We start from the raw sequence: 17,287 nt of genomic DNA on the forward strand, positions 1-17,287 counted from the left end.
TATTGGAGGGTCTCTCCATCGCCGGGTACCGGCAATATCGTTGCATGTGTCCTCTTCGCCCGCACCGGAAACAACTCCCCATAAAAAGGCCCCCGTGGGTATCGGTGTAATGTCTCTTCCGGTTCCGGACCCTCTCGGCCATAATCGAATTGCTCTATTGGCTGGGCTGGACCCCGCCGCTTTGGCGCACCAACTACCGAATTACCCCTTATCAAACTTGACAGTTTCTGGCAAATTTCCTGAAACATTTGGGTAATGCCAATTTCTCCCAGCCCCTCTCCTTGATCCTGAATCTCTGCCTGTCGGACCGTCACCGATGGCCTCTCTGGCACCCGACCCGGCTGCCTCCACGAGGCCAGCCTGGCTGCGCACTCAGCCGCTCGGTGAACGGTGGGTGGATCCTGTAACTCCACTAGCGCTCGGACCTCAGGGTCCGGAAGAGCAGCTAAAAATTTCTCGAGTGCCAGTCTGTCCCATGCCCCCACTGTTAGGTCCCGATACGCGATCCTGACTGATTAGTAAATGTCCAGTGCCAGCTCCTGCACTGTCTCACCCGGCTTTAATCTGCGGTGCTGGAGCTGGGCCCGCACCAGATCACAGTTCGCTGCGAACCCAAAACCGACGGCTCAACGCCTCGCAAATGTGGGAGCTGGTCAACATCCCCTCCGCGATCACGTTTAACACATCTGCAGCTGGTCCCCGCAACGTTGCCACCAAATTCCCTGTACGTTCCCGCTCATTCCACCCGTTTAGTCGGGAAATACATTCAAATTGCGTCAGAAAAGCTTCAACGCTCCCTGACCCATCAAAATTTACCAGGGGGATCACTTTCCCGGTGGCCCGCTTCCCAGTTTCTCCCTTGCCCGAATCCAGCCCAGGGATCAAACACCCTTGTGGCTGCGTATCCAATTTCGGAGCCCACTGTGGCCAAAGATGTTTTGTGGTGAGGGTCTCATGGGTCAATTTTGCCTCCTGTTCCAAACGTTGAATGGACCGATTCAACCCTTCCCGCAGGATCTTCTGGGCCCGCACAACCTCCTCCAAGGCTCCGTTGCGAGTTTGTAGCTGCTCATCAACCAACCCGGACACTCTACGTACAAAAGACGGCTCTACCAGGCCTTTATCCAAGACTTCATCTTGACTCATAATTTTATCTTGTTCGTCCAAACGAGCCTCCAATCCTTTTACCTCCTCCGCCAAATTCATCCCTTGCTTCCTCAGCTCTCCCCACTCTTCTACTTGCAGCTGCATATGAGCATCCACACAGGCACGATGACGTTCCAGGCTTTCATCCACTTTATCAACCCGAATGTTCGTTGCATCAATTTTATCTACCAATTTTTTTCGTATATTTTCCCCCTCCAATGTAATTTCTACCTTTGTTTCCTCCAATCTATCCTCGAATTTACTTTGTATTTACCCCAATTGAACATCCACACACTCCTGCATCTCAGTTTTCATTTTCTCCATCTTTTCCCCCAATTCATCCCTCATTAAATCAATCCGTGCACCCAACTGTTCCCCCATTACCCCCAATTGATCTGTCATTTCTGCCCCCTGTGCCGTCATTTTTGCCATTTGTGCCCCCTGTGCTGTCATTTTTGCCCCCTGTGCTGTAATTGCACTCATTAAATGTTCCAACATTGTCCAGATCGTCATCGCGCCAGTTTCCGGCGCTGCCGGCTCCGTTACGGGTGATGAAGCACGGTCCACGCTCGGAATGGGGGAGGTTCCAATCCTACCCCCGTCTTTCCCTTCTTCCCCCGACTCGCTGCCAGACACGTGGCCTTCCTCAAACATCTGCACATCCGCCATGGTGCAGAAGTCCCGTTTGCCGCCAATTAATTTTAATTTGAAAAATCCCGCCAAAATTTTCCTGCGCTCGCGCGCTTTTCTGTAGTAGTTTTATATTCCAATTCGTGGCGAGATTTTAATCTTGGTATGTTCTCCCGATACCAAATATAATTTAGAGGGGTTCGAACATCCAACACCCTGACACCAATGTGACGTCCACGGGACTTGAACAGTCCCGCTAACGTAGAATGAGCCGAAACGATGGAGGCGGTTTATCCTTTACAACCCAAAGATGGCGGTTCTAATCACTCTACCGCAAACGGGACGAGGAAGGTGGCACGAGTCGCTTTTCACTGAGTTAATAATGTTTATTTCTCTAAGATAAATAATAAGACTCGGCAAGAGGAGGGATCCGGGGCGATTCGACGGGATGGTGGTGTGGGTTCGGGCGTGGGGAACACACAAACAATTCCAATGGATATACAAATCTCAAACCCTCTAAGGTGCCAGGTACACACACACACACACACACACACACACACACACACACACACACACACACACACACACACACACACACACACACACACACACACACACACACACACACACACACACACACGCACACACACACACACGCACACACGCACACACGCACACACGCACACACAAAACATAGCTGGTCCTGGTGGTCAGGCTGGCCCGTGGTGTAAACGCAACAGTCCCTGGATTGGCGTCGGACGAGCTGGCGTTGCGCTCGTCAGGGGCAGGAGACACCGTGGTGCTGTCGACCTCCTGGTGTCGGCGCAAGTCTGCTCACAGCCGCCAGGGAGCCAGTTCTGGCGCCAAGTTGCGAGCAGGAGAGGGAGGCAGGTCCGCCCGCCATTCGACCCCGTACTCCGAGCCAGCAGAACCCCAGAGCCAACCGAGGTGAGGCACGAGGCACAGCAAGGCCACGAGACACGATGAATCCAGGATCGAATCAGCGCAACAAAACAGCACGCTCCCAGCACAACAGCCTCCACCAAAACGGTTTTTCTTTACCGATCTTCTTCCTCCCACCCCTTTTCCCCGAACAGAACCTTTTTATCCTCGAGTCCTCGTCACTTCCAATCGAGCCGTTTTATTGGCCTTCCGCCGTCGCCTTCCGCCAATCGTGATCACGGGGCAGAGCCATCCGCAGCACTGTCCTGTGACGTCACGGCAAGCCTCCAGGGAATACTAAAAGGGTTTACGCAGACACACTTACCCTAACCCGTGTCCCTATCTAATTACGCGACAATTATCATTTCCCCCTTGAAGAAATGGACATTTACTAGACAACTTATCACCATTGAATTGCTACTTATTACATCGAGATCCTGGTACACTCGAACAGCATGGCATACCTAATTAAACATCCTAATTACCCTTTGAATGCATACCCCCCCCTCAGACGTAACAATATTAAGTTGAGGTACTTCCATAATATTGAAGGAGGGTCTATGTTATTATATTGATCAAGAGATTGGTCAATATTATATATTAGAAATCATAAGTTAACTTTCAGGGAAAATCAGCATGGTATTTACATAACGATAATGCAGAATGGCTGAAAGAATGGCTAGGACCAACAGCAATTATGAAATCAATTCATGGAATTCGGAATTGTACAATGTATCGCAATTGTATGGGTCTCACTGATTAGTCGCTGGGACTGGCCTAACTGTAATTTAAGTAAAATGCCTCCATATTTTGTGGAAAGACAAACAAAAACAAAAGATAAACCAATGTCACCCGCAGGGTGACCCGTATCTTGCCAAAAGGTGACCACGTGTGACTTCTTTAAGGTCACACTGAGGTGAACAGAGCTGCTATTCACCAGGAGCGACTCCTTGAGGAATATCTGCCAACGAGAGATTCCGATCAGAATCGTTCTACAGAGTAACCATGAAAAATATGCTTTTGCCTCATAACGTCACCAAATGACGTCATAATGTCTCAAGCTTGACATATCTAGAAAGCACTCATCGAGGTGTTCAATTTGAGGTACTACACGATATGGTTCCTAAAACTTGAAAATTTGACCTTGGGGTCAAATATGTTTGACCTGAGATGCTAACCATGAAGGTCAAGGCCAATCGCCACCAAAAATGAATCAGCTGAGCGCCAGACCATGAACTATATTCCCATGAAGTTTGAAGACGATCCGATCAAAATTACTCAAAAAATAAGGGTTTCGTCGACTCCCCTGATTTGCGACAAAGTGACCTTGACCTTTGACCTTGACCTTCAAAATTTTGTGCAATGAAAGGGACCTCTATAGGCCTCTGATATGCGAAGTTACAAAAATTTCCAATGATAACTGTGCTCTACAGAATTTTTTATCCGTGATTACAGACAAACAAACAAAAAATAAATAAATAATAAAAAAAAAAAAACATACAAGCTGACTAACATATCTTCCAAAAACTTCGTTTTGGCAAGATAATAAACCAGAATCATGCCTAGTACAGAAGGCATGAGAGAAATTAATGTCAAGTAGGTCACAGTATAAGAATTACATTGTTGAAAATCATGTCATGACAACAAACAGCATTAAAATATTACCCATTTTGTTTCCTGATTAATTGGACATGTGTGTGATTTTTGATTAAGTGGTACTTCTTGTATGTTTACTTTAGTAAGTTGAGGTATTTCTAACACCAACTTTACCATCTTTCCTCAGGTTAGCTAAGTTAGCTAAAAAACATATTCAAAACTAGAACGGGCACTCGTAGAGCGCATACCTTCACCGCAGCCACTAGTTACCTTTGTATGAAGTTGTCCACAACGCATCTCAATACAAATATGCATTTCATGACCCCCATGACCTTTGACCCACAACCGCTACCTAGGGTGACAATAGTACTATACCTTGTGTCATTTCAGAAGATGGAGAATTGAACACTGAACAATTTGGAGTCAATTTGATGTAAATTGGAAACATATTAACCGTTTTCATCATGAAAAAACGATGTTGACCTTTTTGTGACCTTGACCTTTGATCCGATCGCTCCCAAAATCTAATGGATTTGTCCTTTCATGATGCTAAATAAATCCAAAACAATTAAAGCCTCTCTGCGTTTTGTTTTTTTGCGTTAAGTTGTCCACAACGCTTTCCGATATAAATGTGAATTTGTGTGACCCCCTTGACCTTTGACCCCCAACCGCTACCTTGGGTGACAAAATTACTATACCATGTGTCATATTAGAGGATGGGGAATTTAATTTTGAACATTTTGGAGTTAATTTGCTGTAAATCAAAACAAAATTGACAATTTAATCGCGAAAAAATGATTTTGACCATAACCTTTGATCCGATCGCTCCCAAAATCTAATCGATTTGTCCTCTCGTGATGCCAAACACATCCACAAAATTTCATGACAATCTGCGAAGTGGTTTTTGTGTAATGTTGTCCACAATGCTTCCCAATCAAAAACTCCATTTTGGTGACCCCCTTGACCTTTGACTTCCACAGACTAACTAGGGTTGCAAACACTATACCATACGCTATATCAGTGGATCGAGATTTGAATACTGAACATTTTGGACTTAATTTGATGTAAATCGGAACAAAATTGACACTTTAATCGCAAAAAAATGATTTTGACCTTTTTGTGACCTTGACCTTGACCTTTGATCCGATTGCTCCCAAAAGCTTCGCCTAGCGTCCTTGAGTAACTGCACATCATCTCTGAAAATTTCATGCAAATCGGTCCAGCAGTTTTTGCGCAATGTTGTCCGCACACATATTTACCTATAAATAAATACACAGGGGTCAATAGAATACCTTCGTCAAACGAAGTTTGCGAAGGTAAAAATTAAAAATGGCAGCTGCTTTGGAACTGCTTGTGAATGAAAATTAAATTATGAGAAGAAGCTAACTTTCATAATTATTATGCAGATGATGGAATCTTTTTGTTGACAGAAAGGGATCTTTTGAGGATGGTGGACAAAATTGGTGATTTCAAACTGGAATCCTGATAAATACTGCTGCCCTTTCTACATGGAAATAGCAAATGGGACGATTGTTTTTGAGTAAACGTACAACTGAGATTTCTTTATATTTTAGCATGTCGTTTAGGTGTAAAAAAAAAAAAAAGGAAAGGAAAGTGTAAAATTTTGATATAACATGTAATGTATACGTTAGATGCTTAACCTTGATCTTCCTTGTTTCGGAGTGTTGAGAGCAGTTGAACTATGTAGGAAACAATTTCGTCGAATGAAGCTTTGGAAGAACTTACACCAAAAAAATTAGACGATGGGGAGAACCCACATTTGGGTGATTGGGCAGTCAACACATGATCATGACACGACCCCCTTCCTGAGGAGATAAGATGAGCATGTTCAAGAGAAAAAAAGAAAAAAAACCCACTGAAGACAAGGTTGGACAAGTCAAACCCCGGCAAGGCAAAGACTTCATGTCGCCATTGTATGGTGCCTGCCTGGAGGAACGACCCCGACCACACTCGCAAATTGCTGCTCTGCAGATACATTGTGAACATGCCGTGGTCGCACAATACACAATGAAGGCCCTGAAGGTCCATATGGCGAGTCATCTGCAACGTGTGTTCAATGGTGCGGATGGTGCTCATTGAGCCATCGCGGATGCCTCCAACGTACATAGCTCGCTTGGGGAATCAAACCTGATTACACGAACTGCTGCTATGAGGCCCCAAACTGTGCTGGGGCTGGATCTCTGGGTCACATCTCGAGTCCTCTTCGTCTCCTTCAACCCAGTGTTATCTGCAACCCAGTGTCGGGCCCAAGCTCATACCTGCCAAGATCTACCTTCTCTGCAGCTCAAGGAGCGCCTGGACTGTGTTTTCTGTTGGGTGCTGCTCTTTCTACACCCTAACCCGCTTATCTTCTGGCCTCGGGTAGCAGGTCTTTTCAATTTGTGACACCTGCTGATGAACAGGCCATTAGTTAAACGGAAACACTCACTAACCCGACTGGGACACTATTGAAATAACCATCGTCCAGCATTCTTCAATTCGAGCGCTCGCTGCCTGTATTGATTGAACTTTTGTAAGGGATATCTTTTCTCCTAGAGGAACGGAGTATGGTGATCATGTGTAATATAATTATTCAAATTTTTCCTGATAGGAAAAAAAGGGGGGGGGATGTGGAAGAAAAATAATTATATTAATGTATTCTCAAGTATATTCACTTGTTGAATTGTTGTTGGTACTTTATAAATATAATTTTTGTACTATAGATGAATTGGCTGTCAGTAATGTTTCCGTTTTCCCGACAGTCTTTTGACCTATATATTGATAAAAGGAATATCTTACGATGAAAAAAGGTCTTTCTCCCTGCATAGAAACAGGGTGACCTGGTTAACACTGCAAACTTTTGCCATGAGTGTGTCATTCTCTCCCTCCCACCCAAAGTGGCCACGTATTGCAGTTCTAAGTTCTTTCGCCTATTGCTCATCAGCTCATCCCATAGTTGAATTGCCAAATGTCTCACCCTCCCATTTTTGGATGTCAAATTGTGTATAAGAGGAATTGCTTCAGGTTTCTGCTTCAGTGAAGTTCATTTGAATGTTTCAGTGAATCATTAAATGTTCTTCCTCCATATATACAAAATTAAAGATTCTCCTTTGGTATGCTGATCCATTGTGTGGAAAAGCAAGTTATTTTCCACCACAGTGTGATGGCACCTGTTATGTGTCACATAAGTTCAGATTGTATAAGTTATTCTCTAGTTAACTCTGCACTTTGTCTTCTTTTATAAATAACTTCATTTCTTTTGCCGCACCCACAAATTCCTTGCCTTCCCTTGCTGTCCATTTTTCCAAATAAACCTTATTATTGTCCCACATAATTTTCCTCGCCGTGCTGTAAATAAATAGTTTGTTATAAATGTACCCAGCTTGTTTTTTTCTTTTCCTTCGATGGTCCAGCATGATCTGCACATTAACCTCGCCAGGAAGTTATATCTCAATAATCTGCTTCTTAGCTGGTGTGTACTTGGCAGCTCTGCTCGGCTGCACCTAATATAGTCAGTTTAACGCAAGCCAATGGCCTACCGGTATTTGCTGCAGGCACTGGACCACACACTGCAAGATATCATGGGCAGGGCACATGTACATGAGCCATTTGGTGGAAAGGTCATTGTGCTTAGAGGTGACTTCCGCCATGTGCTCCCTGTGGTGCCACGTGCCTCAGGTGCACAGGTGGTCTGTGCCTGCTTCAAAAATGCAAGGATAAGAGAGCAGCCATTAATTTGAGAGGTGTTCCGTGTGAAGCAGCCCAGGGACAACATGCATGTGCTGCGCAATGGAAATAACCAAGTGCTGACAGCAATTGCTTACTGGCTGCTTGAGCTTGGTAATGGGACTCTGATGGTGATGGTATCATCAGAATTGTTGACAAATGCCACGTGATCAAAATCGTTGCATACACAGAGGAAACTGTAACTGGATCACAACAAGCACTCATTGACTGGGTATACCCCAAAGGTACCGAGACGGCCAGTGGATGGCAGAGCGTGCAATATTGGGACTGAAGAATGTTGCTGTGGATGAGTTGAATATGACTATCAGATGGATTCACAGGTCAGGGGACAGCCTGCAGCAGTGCTGACGAAATGTTAGATGGAAAGGAGGTTGCCAACAGGCCAGTGGAATACCTCAACACATCGCGCTCTTCCGGGCTGCCTCCATACCACCTCTACCTTAAGCCAGGCATGCCACTGATACTGCTGAGAAATCTCAAAACTAATGAAGGTCAGAGTTAGTGAGAGTGAGTCTCCGCTGCACCTTTCTCAGTTTCCCTTTTCACATACACTCGCAACACACACACACACAGACACACACAAACACCTCGAGGTCTTTCTTCCCACTTCTCTCCCTCAGCGTTGAATCGCAAGAGCACCTCTGCCTCACCCGGTGGGCTGAGGGCGCAATTGCAATCAAAAAAAAAATATATATATATATATATATCTCTATCTCTATCTCTATCTCTGTCTCTATCTCTATCTCTATCTCTATCTCTATCTCTATCTCTATCTCTATCTCTATCTCTATATATATCTCTATCTCTATCTCTATCTCTGTCTCTATCTCTATCTCTATCTCTATCTCTCTCCCTTTTCCCCTCGGTTGTGAATGCTGGGGTTTATGTACTGTGTTAGTGGTATGTAAGGCGCTTGTTAAGTTTTCTTTGTGTATCTCTTTTCTCTTAGATCCTTCCTCTCCTCTCCGGCCTCACCCCCCACACCCCCCTGCTCTGTCTGAGATATGTCCCCCCCCCCCATATTTCCATAGGATGCTCAAGGTCTGCCAGGAACCCACCAGGAACTTCCTACTGATAAAACTACCAAAATCTAGAATCACTGCTCACCTTCACTCTTTCATTACTCTTTTTTCCTGCCTTTGGAACAAACTCACACACTCTCTTCAATCCCACTTTTCCCTCCAAGTCTTCAAAACAGCTGTTCACCACCATCTCTTATCTTCCCCGACCCAAAACCACAATCTTTTCTACCCCATTAATCCACCCTAAACCCACCTCCATCAAATTCCCTGCTTTCCTTCCTGAAAGTGCCTGTCGTGTCCATCTTGTTCACCCTGTGTACCCTCACTCCATCCTTTTCCCTTCCACAGATCCCCTCATGTCTCTATTCCCCACTGTTTTTTACTTTTCTCTCCCACCCCTCTTGCCTCCTGCTCCCCTTGTTGTGAATTTCTGTGCGTTAGCTGTTATACGAGCATAAACAGTGTATACAAAAAAAAAGAAAAAAGAAAAAAAGAAAAAAAAGTACGCATCGAGGGCACGATTCCCTGATAAGGAGACTGCATGTACCACAGTTAAACGGTCGTCAGACAGAGGACACTGGGTCACGTGGTTAAATTGTTGGCGTTCGTGGTTGATTAGTGACCCGCCACGATAGACTTATTTATATGTGACAGCCTCAATTTCCGGTGAGTCTGGGGATATCCTCACCCTCGTAGTACCTCTGCACCAATACATATATCATACACCACACACACACACAAAAATGGACATGCTGGTCATTTATTCTGGAGGCACACAAAACTCACAGTGGCCATCTTGGAGTGTGGAATCGCTACTGTGACGTCATCGATTGAGCAAGTTTTGTGCGGAAGATCCGAGCCGTTTTCCTTCCAAAAACATCCAATTTTAGGGATCATGGTATAAATATAAACCTCCAACTAACGTTATGTACCACTTTTGATATCAGCTGAGTAACTCGAGGAGTATTTGTATCACATTTCACTCCCTATTGTTCATGAAATACTGTTGTGGGCCGGGTATCGGCGACGAGCACGACCGCTAGATGGAGCAGTAGAGTCGGCTCCACCGAACACCCGGAATCTAGATCGTACCTTTCCAATAACTCCGAAGGTACGGGTCCCTTACAGGACCGTGAATCGTCAATAATTCAACCGCGTGGGACAGGGTTATTTGCCAAACATTCAAAATACCTAGAGGCCCACGTGGCGAGCTACCGAGGAATTCACACCTTCGACGGAGCTCGAACGGGACGAGCCGTTACCGTGCTCGACCCGTACGTAACCCGAGCGGATGGTTACCGAGGTCCCGTCGGTCCAAATGCACAACTACGGCAGCAACGGCCTTGTTAATCCCCCAACACGCACCGTGGCGAGCCAATGAAGGAAAGTTAAGGACGAGCTGGTACATTCAACAAAATGGATATTTATTTATAATAGGGGGGAGGGAACACACAAAGAGCAGAGTTAAACCGACTAAGCAATGCAAATAATGTACAGCAAAGAGCACTGAACAATTCCTACTTACAGACGGGGCCCAAGGACACACACACGCACACACAAATACCCAAAAGAAGATGGACCTCAACGGTCTTTATTCGGCTCACCAGCCGAGGATAGTTTGGATGGGAGTCAGGACGGCTGGCTACCTGGCCGCGAGCGTGCGGCTGGTGGTCTACCCCTTCCCGGAGCTCCGGTCGCCAAAGGACGGACCAGGGCAGCCGAATCCAGAGGAAGCGAGACGAGGTGACCTCCTGTGTCGAGTTGGCCAATCGCTTGTCGTACTGCGCCGGACGAGACGCATCGGATCCACGGGGTGCAGCCAGACGCAAACCAGACCGAAGACGCGCTCAAGCACACGGGACCATTCTCTTCTCTATCGACCTGACAGCCACGATGCCACCCCCGAGCGCCCGGGGCGGAGAATGAAGGGTGGACGTCAACCAGCGCGAGCGCGGACGAAGCAGCGAGCGCCAGCAGACAAGGTCAGGCGATCCGGCCGACCAAAAACCAACTCCATTCAGATCCCTCCTGTCGGATCGTGCCGAACTATTATTCACCCCTTCTCCAGAGGGGAGGAGCCACCTGCCATGGACCCGCTCTCACTCACTGGATGGTTTTGGCGTGCAAAATGCGCTCGTTGCCCCCGTGATTGGCCAAAAGGGGCGCCGAGTCCGCTGATTGGACCGGGGGGCAGTCACAATGGCGGACCGCCCCTCAAACAAGGAGAGTAACATTGTCCTGCGTGGGCTGCGCTCATTGGCCAACCGACGGCAACCTCGCTCGCATCCCCCGGATTGCGCGAGAGAGACGCCAGGTCCTCTTGAACTCCGCACACCGTGAGCGTTATGGTGTCAGGATGGAGCGAAGGTGTTGTTGTAGTTGTTGGTGATGTAAAAATGTAAAATAAAACCCTGACTATCAAAATAACTCTGCAGCGCATGAACATTTAATTCCCATTAGACTCGGGACGGGTTCTGTCTATAAACACACACTTACCGATATAACTGATCTATAAGGACTCTGGCTGTTGTGTGCGATGGGTTCCAGATTCGCAACAATACTTCCGCATGAATACTCCATTCGTGGCCCATTGGAAATGAACAGCGTGCTCCACAACGCTCGTTATGTTTTCAATATATATATATATATATATATATATATATATATATATATATATATATATATATATATATATATATATATATATATATACTATAAGGGACCTGTGGAACATCATGCAATATAAAATGTGACTTCAAGTCCTCAACTCAACCCATCACCCCCCTCACAAACCTCAAGTCATCAACCCCCTCCCTCCCTAACCCCAAGTCTTTAACCTCCAGACTCCTAGCCCCAAGGTCTCACCCCCTACCCACCCCCGAAAGCATCATTCCCTCTCCACTCCAAAAACCAACACTGCACCCCCCCAGCGAAAGTCCTCAACCCCCACCACACCCCAAATTTGTCCCATATTTGCTCTCTTTCCTCCCAATCCCAAGGCGTCGATCCCCTCCCCACCACAATTCAATCCCCCGCCCCACCCAACGGAAGTCCTCAATGCCCCCCTCCCCCACCCAAAGCCTCAACCCCTCCACCAAACTCTGCTCCACTCCCTAACCCCCTCCCAACCCAAACACTGGCCTCCCCTCCTCCATCTCATATAAACAGACAGGTATTCTCACGTCGATCAAAACATATTGTTGTGGACCGGGGGTCGGTGGCAAGGAACGGCCGCCAGGTGGTGCAGTGGAGCCGTCTCCCACCGAACACCCAGAATTGCAGGTCGTAACCTTCGGACAACTCCGAAGGTCACGGGTCACTTAAGGACTGTGCTCGCCAATTCTCTGACGGCGTGGGGTAGGGTTAATAGCCAAATTTCAATATACCTAAGTACCCACGTCGTCAAATTACCGGGGAAGTCACACCCTCAATGGACTCTGTCGAACCGGGTCGCTCTGGCGACCTCGGTCTGGTGTAACCGAGCGGAATTACCAAAATCCGTCGGTCCAAACGACAACTTACAGCCCAATCGGCTTACTGGTTATCAAGCATGAACCGTGCTGGGTCAATAATAGAAAGCACAACAACGAGCTGGTACATTGAACAATTGGGGGTTTATTTATAATGGGGCAGGGGAGCACGAAAAGAGCAGAGTTAAACCGACTATCAGAAATGCAATTTAATGTACAAGGCACTTGAACAGTTTCTACTTACAGGACGGGCGCCACCGACACACACACACACGAAATGGGGCCGGTTGGGCACCTTTCCGCCTTGTGCGGTCCAGTCGAGACGAGCTGGTTCGGGTGGGGGGGGAGTCGAACCCACACCTTCCTCTCCACACCAAGCACCAGGGACCACGTTCTCCAATCATCCACACACCAACGAACCAAGACCAAGGAGAAGACCAGAGACGACGATGACCCAGGACCAGACGAACCAGCCAGCACTAAGACCCACGACCTTCTAAGACCAGCGCTCCAGAGCCTGGCGTTCCTTTATTCATTTCTTGTCCGGGATGAGAAAATCGCCATCTGAGGCATCTCAACCCTCATTGGCTGGGGTGTCGTGGGAAAGTCGCCCTCTGTGGCAATCTCAACATTCATTGGCCGGGGTGTCGTAGGAAAGTCGCCCTCTGTGCGTGATTGGACAAGGGGCACGCCCCTGCCTTTCTGGGCAGAGTCTCGATCTGAGGCGATGGAAATCTCCGTCCACGTACGTGGCTGGACACGCGTGTGTAATGGTGCGATGTGCGAAGTGAAGGAGTGATGGTTTCGGTTGGCTGGAGGCTCGATTTGTATTGCAAAAACCCCGACTAGAAAAAGTAACTCGCAGCGCACCCATATAATTCCCATTAGACACAGGTAGGGGACCCTAACTATAAACACATACTTATCGAGATAACTAAGCTTGGGACTGCTGTCTGTTTGTGTGTAAATGGCTTCCAGATTCGTAACAATATTTATTCATTAGCTCATTAAAACAGTGGAATGTTTAACTATTTCCCCTCCTCAGTCATGCTATCACAGACCTCATAGAAACTGCGAAAGTGACAGCTCCAAGATGTTATGACCCATCACGGTCGCCTGCCCATCTCAAAATCCTGCGAGATATGCGGAAAGGATATGTGACAATAAACGAACCGAAACAAATTAACTTCTTCCTAATGATGGTGAGATTATATATATATATACATATATATTGTTGTGGTTGACCAAATTCGCAAACCACCATTCAGGTCCCTGAGGTGAGATATCTCGGTAAGTATATGTGTAGTTAGGCCCAAACCCGTTGTCTAGAGGGAATAAATGTCATTCATGCGTGCTGCGACTCTTCAGGATAGCCGTTTTTCTTTTACTATCTTTATTTTGGACCCACCGCCATTATTACCACCACCAACCACGTCTCAACAGTCATCACAACATCAACCACCCACCACAACGCCGCTTCACCACAACAGCCACGACCTTTACCGTCACACCTCGCAACCGTCGCATCGCCACCGTTCTTGCGCCGCTTGTGGGTACCGGTACTGGACTCGTGCAGGGCGCGCACCGAACAGCGTGTACAAAACATCACGGACTTTCCGCAGAAAAACGGATCAAAAACGACTCACGCCCACTTTTGTTCCGTCCAATCGGTGAGCGAGGGGCGATTTGGCCCCGCCTCCAGGGCGTTGGAGGGCGGTCGCTATATGCAAATTCATGGATCAAAAAGCATTCACGCCCACTTTTTCTTGGGCCAATGGGGAGCGAGGTGAAAGGTCGAAGGCAGGGGGTCAAAGGCGAAGCCACGGGGCTTATATAAGCAGCTGCGTTCGTCAGGAACGTGGTGTGCGTTGGAAAGAGTGAGTTCGGAGTTCAAGAGAGTCGTCGGTGAAGCTGGAAGGAAGTTGCGCGTTGGAACGAGCTGTGCGTTGGAACGAGTTGTCGGCGGAGCTGTGGAGAGGTGGCGGCGGCGAAGACGGACAAGGGGGTGCTCGCGTCGGTGCCGGGAGCTGAAGGCGGGAGGCCGACGGCGCGACCTGGTCGAGGTGGAGACGCTCGTCGCGGGACCCGAGACAGAATAAAAATCCTCCTTTCCCCGAGCATCAGCAACCCCCTCCTGTTTCCCCCCGCGCTGAGATAGTGCGACAAAAGGGGGCCCCCTTCCCACCCCCTACCAGACACTGTCCGCGAGGCCCGCGGAGTTGGGGCACCATCGCCACTTCGCGCCTCATCATCAGACGGGTAGGCCCGACCCGGTCTCGGCCCCAGGCCCGCCTCATCCTTGAGGGTGTTCTTTTCTTTTGCTTTGGGAATGTGTGTTGTCGGCGCCGTCTGTGGAGTAAAATTGTATAAGTGTTGCCGTGTGCTCGGTAGTCGGATAGCTCTGCATTGTGTCTTCGCTTTTACATTTGCTTTTTGTGTAAAATTGCATTGTGTTTCTTTTCCTTTTACATGTGCTTTTGGTGGAATTGTATATGTGTGCTTTCCGTTCATCGCGAATAAATGTGCTTTATGTTGAACTGTTTTCCCGCTTCGTCATTTCTTTCATTGAATCCCCATCTTGCTTCACGTAAAGGGTTGGTCCTGGGCTAAGACGCCCGATAATTAATCGAACCGTCGAGGCCGACGAATAACACCGCTCGGTTATCCCGATAGTACGGAACGGGTCGCTTAAGTGGCCCGTGTCCGAAGTCGACCTGCGGCGAGGTGCGATCGCCCGGTCTACCCTCCGTGTGGGTACTTAGGTAGGTCGAATTTGGCGAGCAACCCTATCCCACGCGGGGGCCGATTGGCTCGATCGCGGTGAGACCGAAAGGTCCACCCGTGACTGGTTCCCGGCGTTAGTCCGAGAGGGTCACGACTGGATTGTCCGTCCGGTGGGCGACGTGCCGCGATTCGAGTTACGTGGCCGTCCGCACGCCGGCGGGCGCGAATCCGCAACAATATTATATATGTATATATGCACTGTTAACCCTTAGATAGAGGCTTTAAGAACTTTACACCTTTCCAGTCCTGGGGTCCGGGAGACCTGGCAAACGTAAGTGTAATTTTTTTTATTTTTGGTTCACGGGCGCCAGCAGTGACCACTATTTTCGTTGTGTCTGTCTGTCTGTCTGTGACTCTCTCCAGAGCATAGCTCCGTGACGTTTGATGCGATCTTGATGAAACTTGGACACAAGCTAGATATCATGGTCTAGTTGTGTCTTTTTGTATGAGGGGCGTCCCACGCCCCTTGTGGGCGGAACCACGCCCACTTGAACTTTTTATTTATTAATTTTTTCCTCGATTTTTTTTCTCGCAATTTCATTTCCTAGAAGCTGTGCGTAATATCCATAAGTACAACATATAAAAAATCCGATTTGATTTGGTCAATTTTGACGGAAGAGATAGGTTTTTACGGTGGGGCTTCCTCAATAATGCCCGCGAGCCATCGTCGCCTCCTGGCTTGTAACTGTTTTATTATTATTTTATCATTCTTTGGTATTCTTTTCTCATCAAAGTGGATGCTCACGGATGAGCATTTGCTCAAAGAAGTGATTCATTGATCCTTTTATTTGGAAGATATCTGAACGACCCTGTCAAAAACGTCGCACCTTTCCAGGTGTCGGGTCTAGAGAACCCACATCCATACATCCATCGGGACCATCCTCTGTGCAGAGCATTGGTGCTGCCTATTAACAGTCTCCTTGGCTGTTGGGCACAATCCTGGACGGGTCGCCACTCCGACACAGGGTACCAGCAAGCTGGCACTCATTTTGCAGACGTCAGAAGGATGACAGGTTGAGTCAACCCCACCTGGTATTAATTCAACAGCCAAGGGGGATTTGAACTCAGGATCCGAGGATCCCAAGCCGACCACCATAACCATGAAGCCAACACGAGGCATGAAACCCACAAGACGAACAGCAAGACCTTTAAACTTGCAAAGCTCATGAAACTCATAAAATGATGAGAATAAAAAGAATACTCTTACCTTCACCAGAGGAATCGAAGCAGCAATGCAATCTCAAAAGATGCTAACATCACCAAAGAGAAATCCATTCGAACAGGAAAGGCCCACATGAGGAAATTCAATGCAGGAACACATTTGTGTGTGGCAGTGGGATGGGATGACGTCAGGAATGACGTCAGAATGACGTGCTCCACGTTCCTTGTGTCGTCGTTTCAGACTCTCATTTGTGCCGAATTCACTTCATACGTTTAATACCGATGCGGAAAGGATTTAACGCACCTTTTTATCAATCGAATCGCCGGTGGATGAAGAAATGTCCACGTTTCACGGGGCCAATGGAGGTGTTTCAGTCCCCATGAGGCAGTGTGCGGGCGCCATATTACTTCGCAAGCTAAACGAGCGAGAATTATTTGCCAAAGAATTTGCGTAACCTTCCAGTGCAGTAAGTGAGAACTGAGAATAACGAGGTAAACGTGCCGGATTGTAAGACGTACTGATGCTATCTATCGTTGCCATGGAAGTGACCACAAACAACATGGCGGCGCGCACAGCATTATGGGATAGCTCTGAAAAGTCCCTCCATTAAAAAAAGAAGAATGGAATGGACTGGTTTGCGGTACCCTCAAAGCCATTACATCGTCTCGAACCCACCCTTCCCGTTATATATTTCGCTTCTCCACGAGCCTCGATTCTGTATACAACAAACAAATGTCATTTTGCACACTCATCACGAGGCAAATTCCATGAGGTAAAAACTTCACGTC

The 17,287-nt window shown here is 47.5% G+C and overlaps 1 protein-coding gene across 1 annotated transcript in view; it reads right to left on the bottom strand.

The window, feature by feature from the left end:
• The window catches only part of LOC147033602 (uncharacterized), a 56,905-nt gene extending 39,858 nt beyond the window's left edge, over positions 1 to 17,047 (bottom strand). The window contains exon 1 of the mRNA XM_085857655.1: positions 16,545 to 17,047. The gene's annotated coding sequence lies outside the window, so the exon portion shown is untranslated. The remainder of the gene's footprint in view (positions 1 to 16,544) is intronic.
• Positions 17,048 to 17,287: the final 240 nt, after the last annotated feature.

The sequence above is a fragment of the Eptatretus burgeri genome, chromosome 2 (assembly GCF_056783735.1).
Source record: "Eptatretus burgeri isolate ZD-2024b chromosome 2, Ebu_testis_v1, whole genome shotgun sequence".
NCBI classification, from domain to species: Eukaryota; Metazoa; Chordata; class Myxini; order Myxiniformes; family Myxinidae; genus Eptatretus; species Eptatretus burgeri.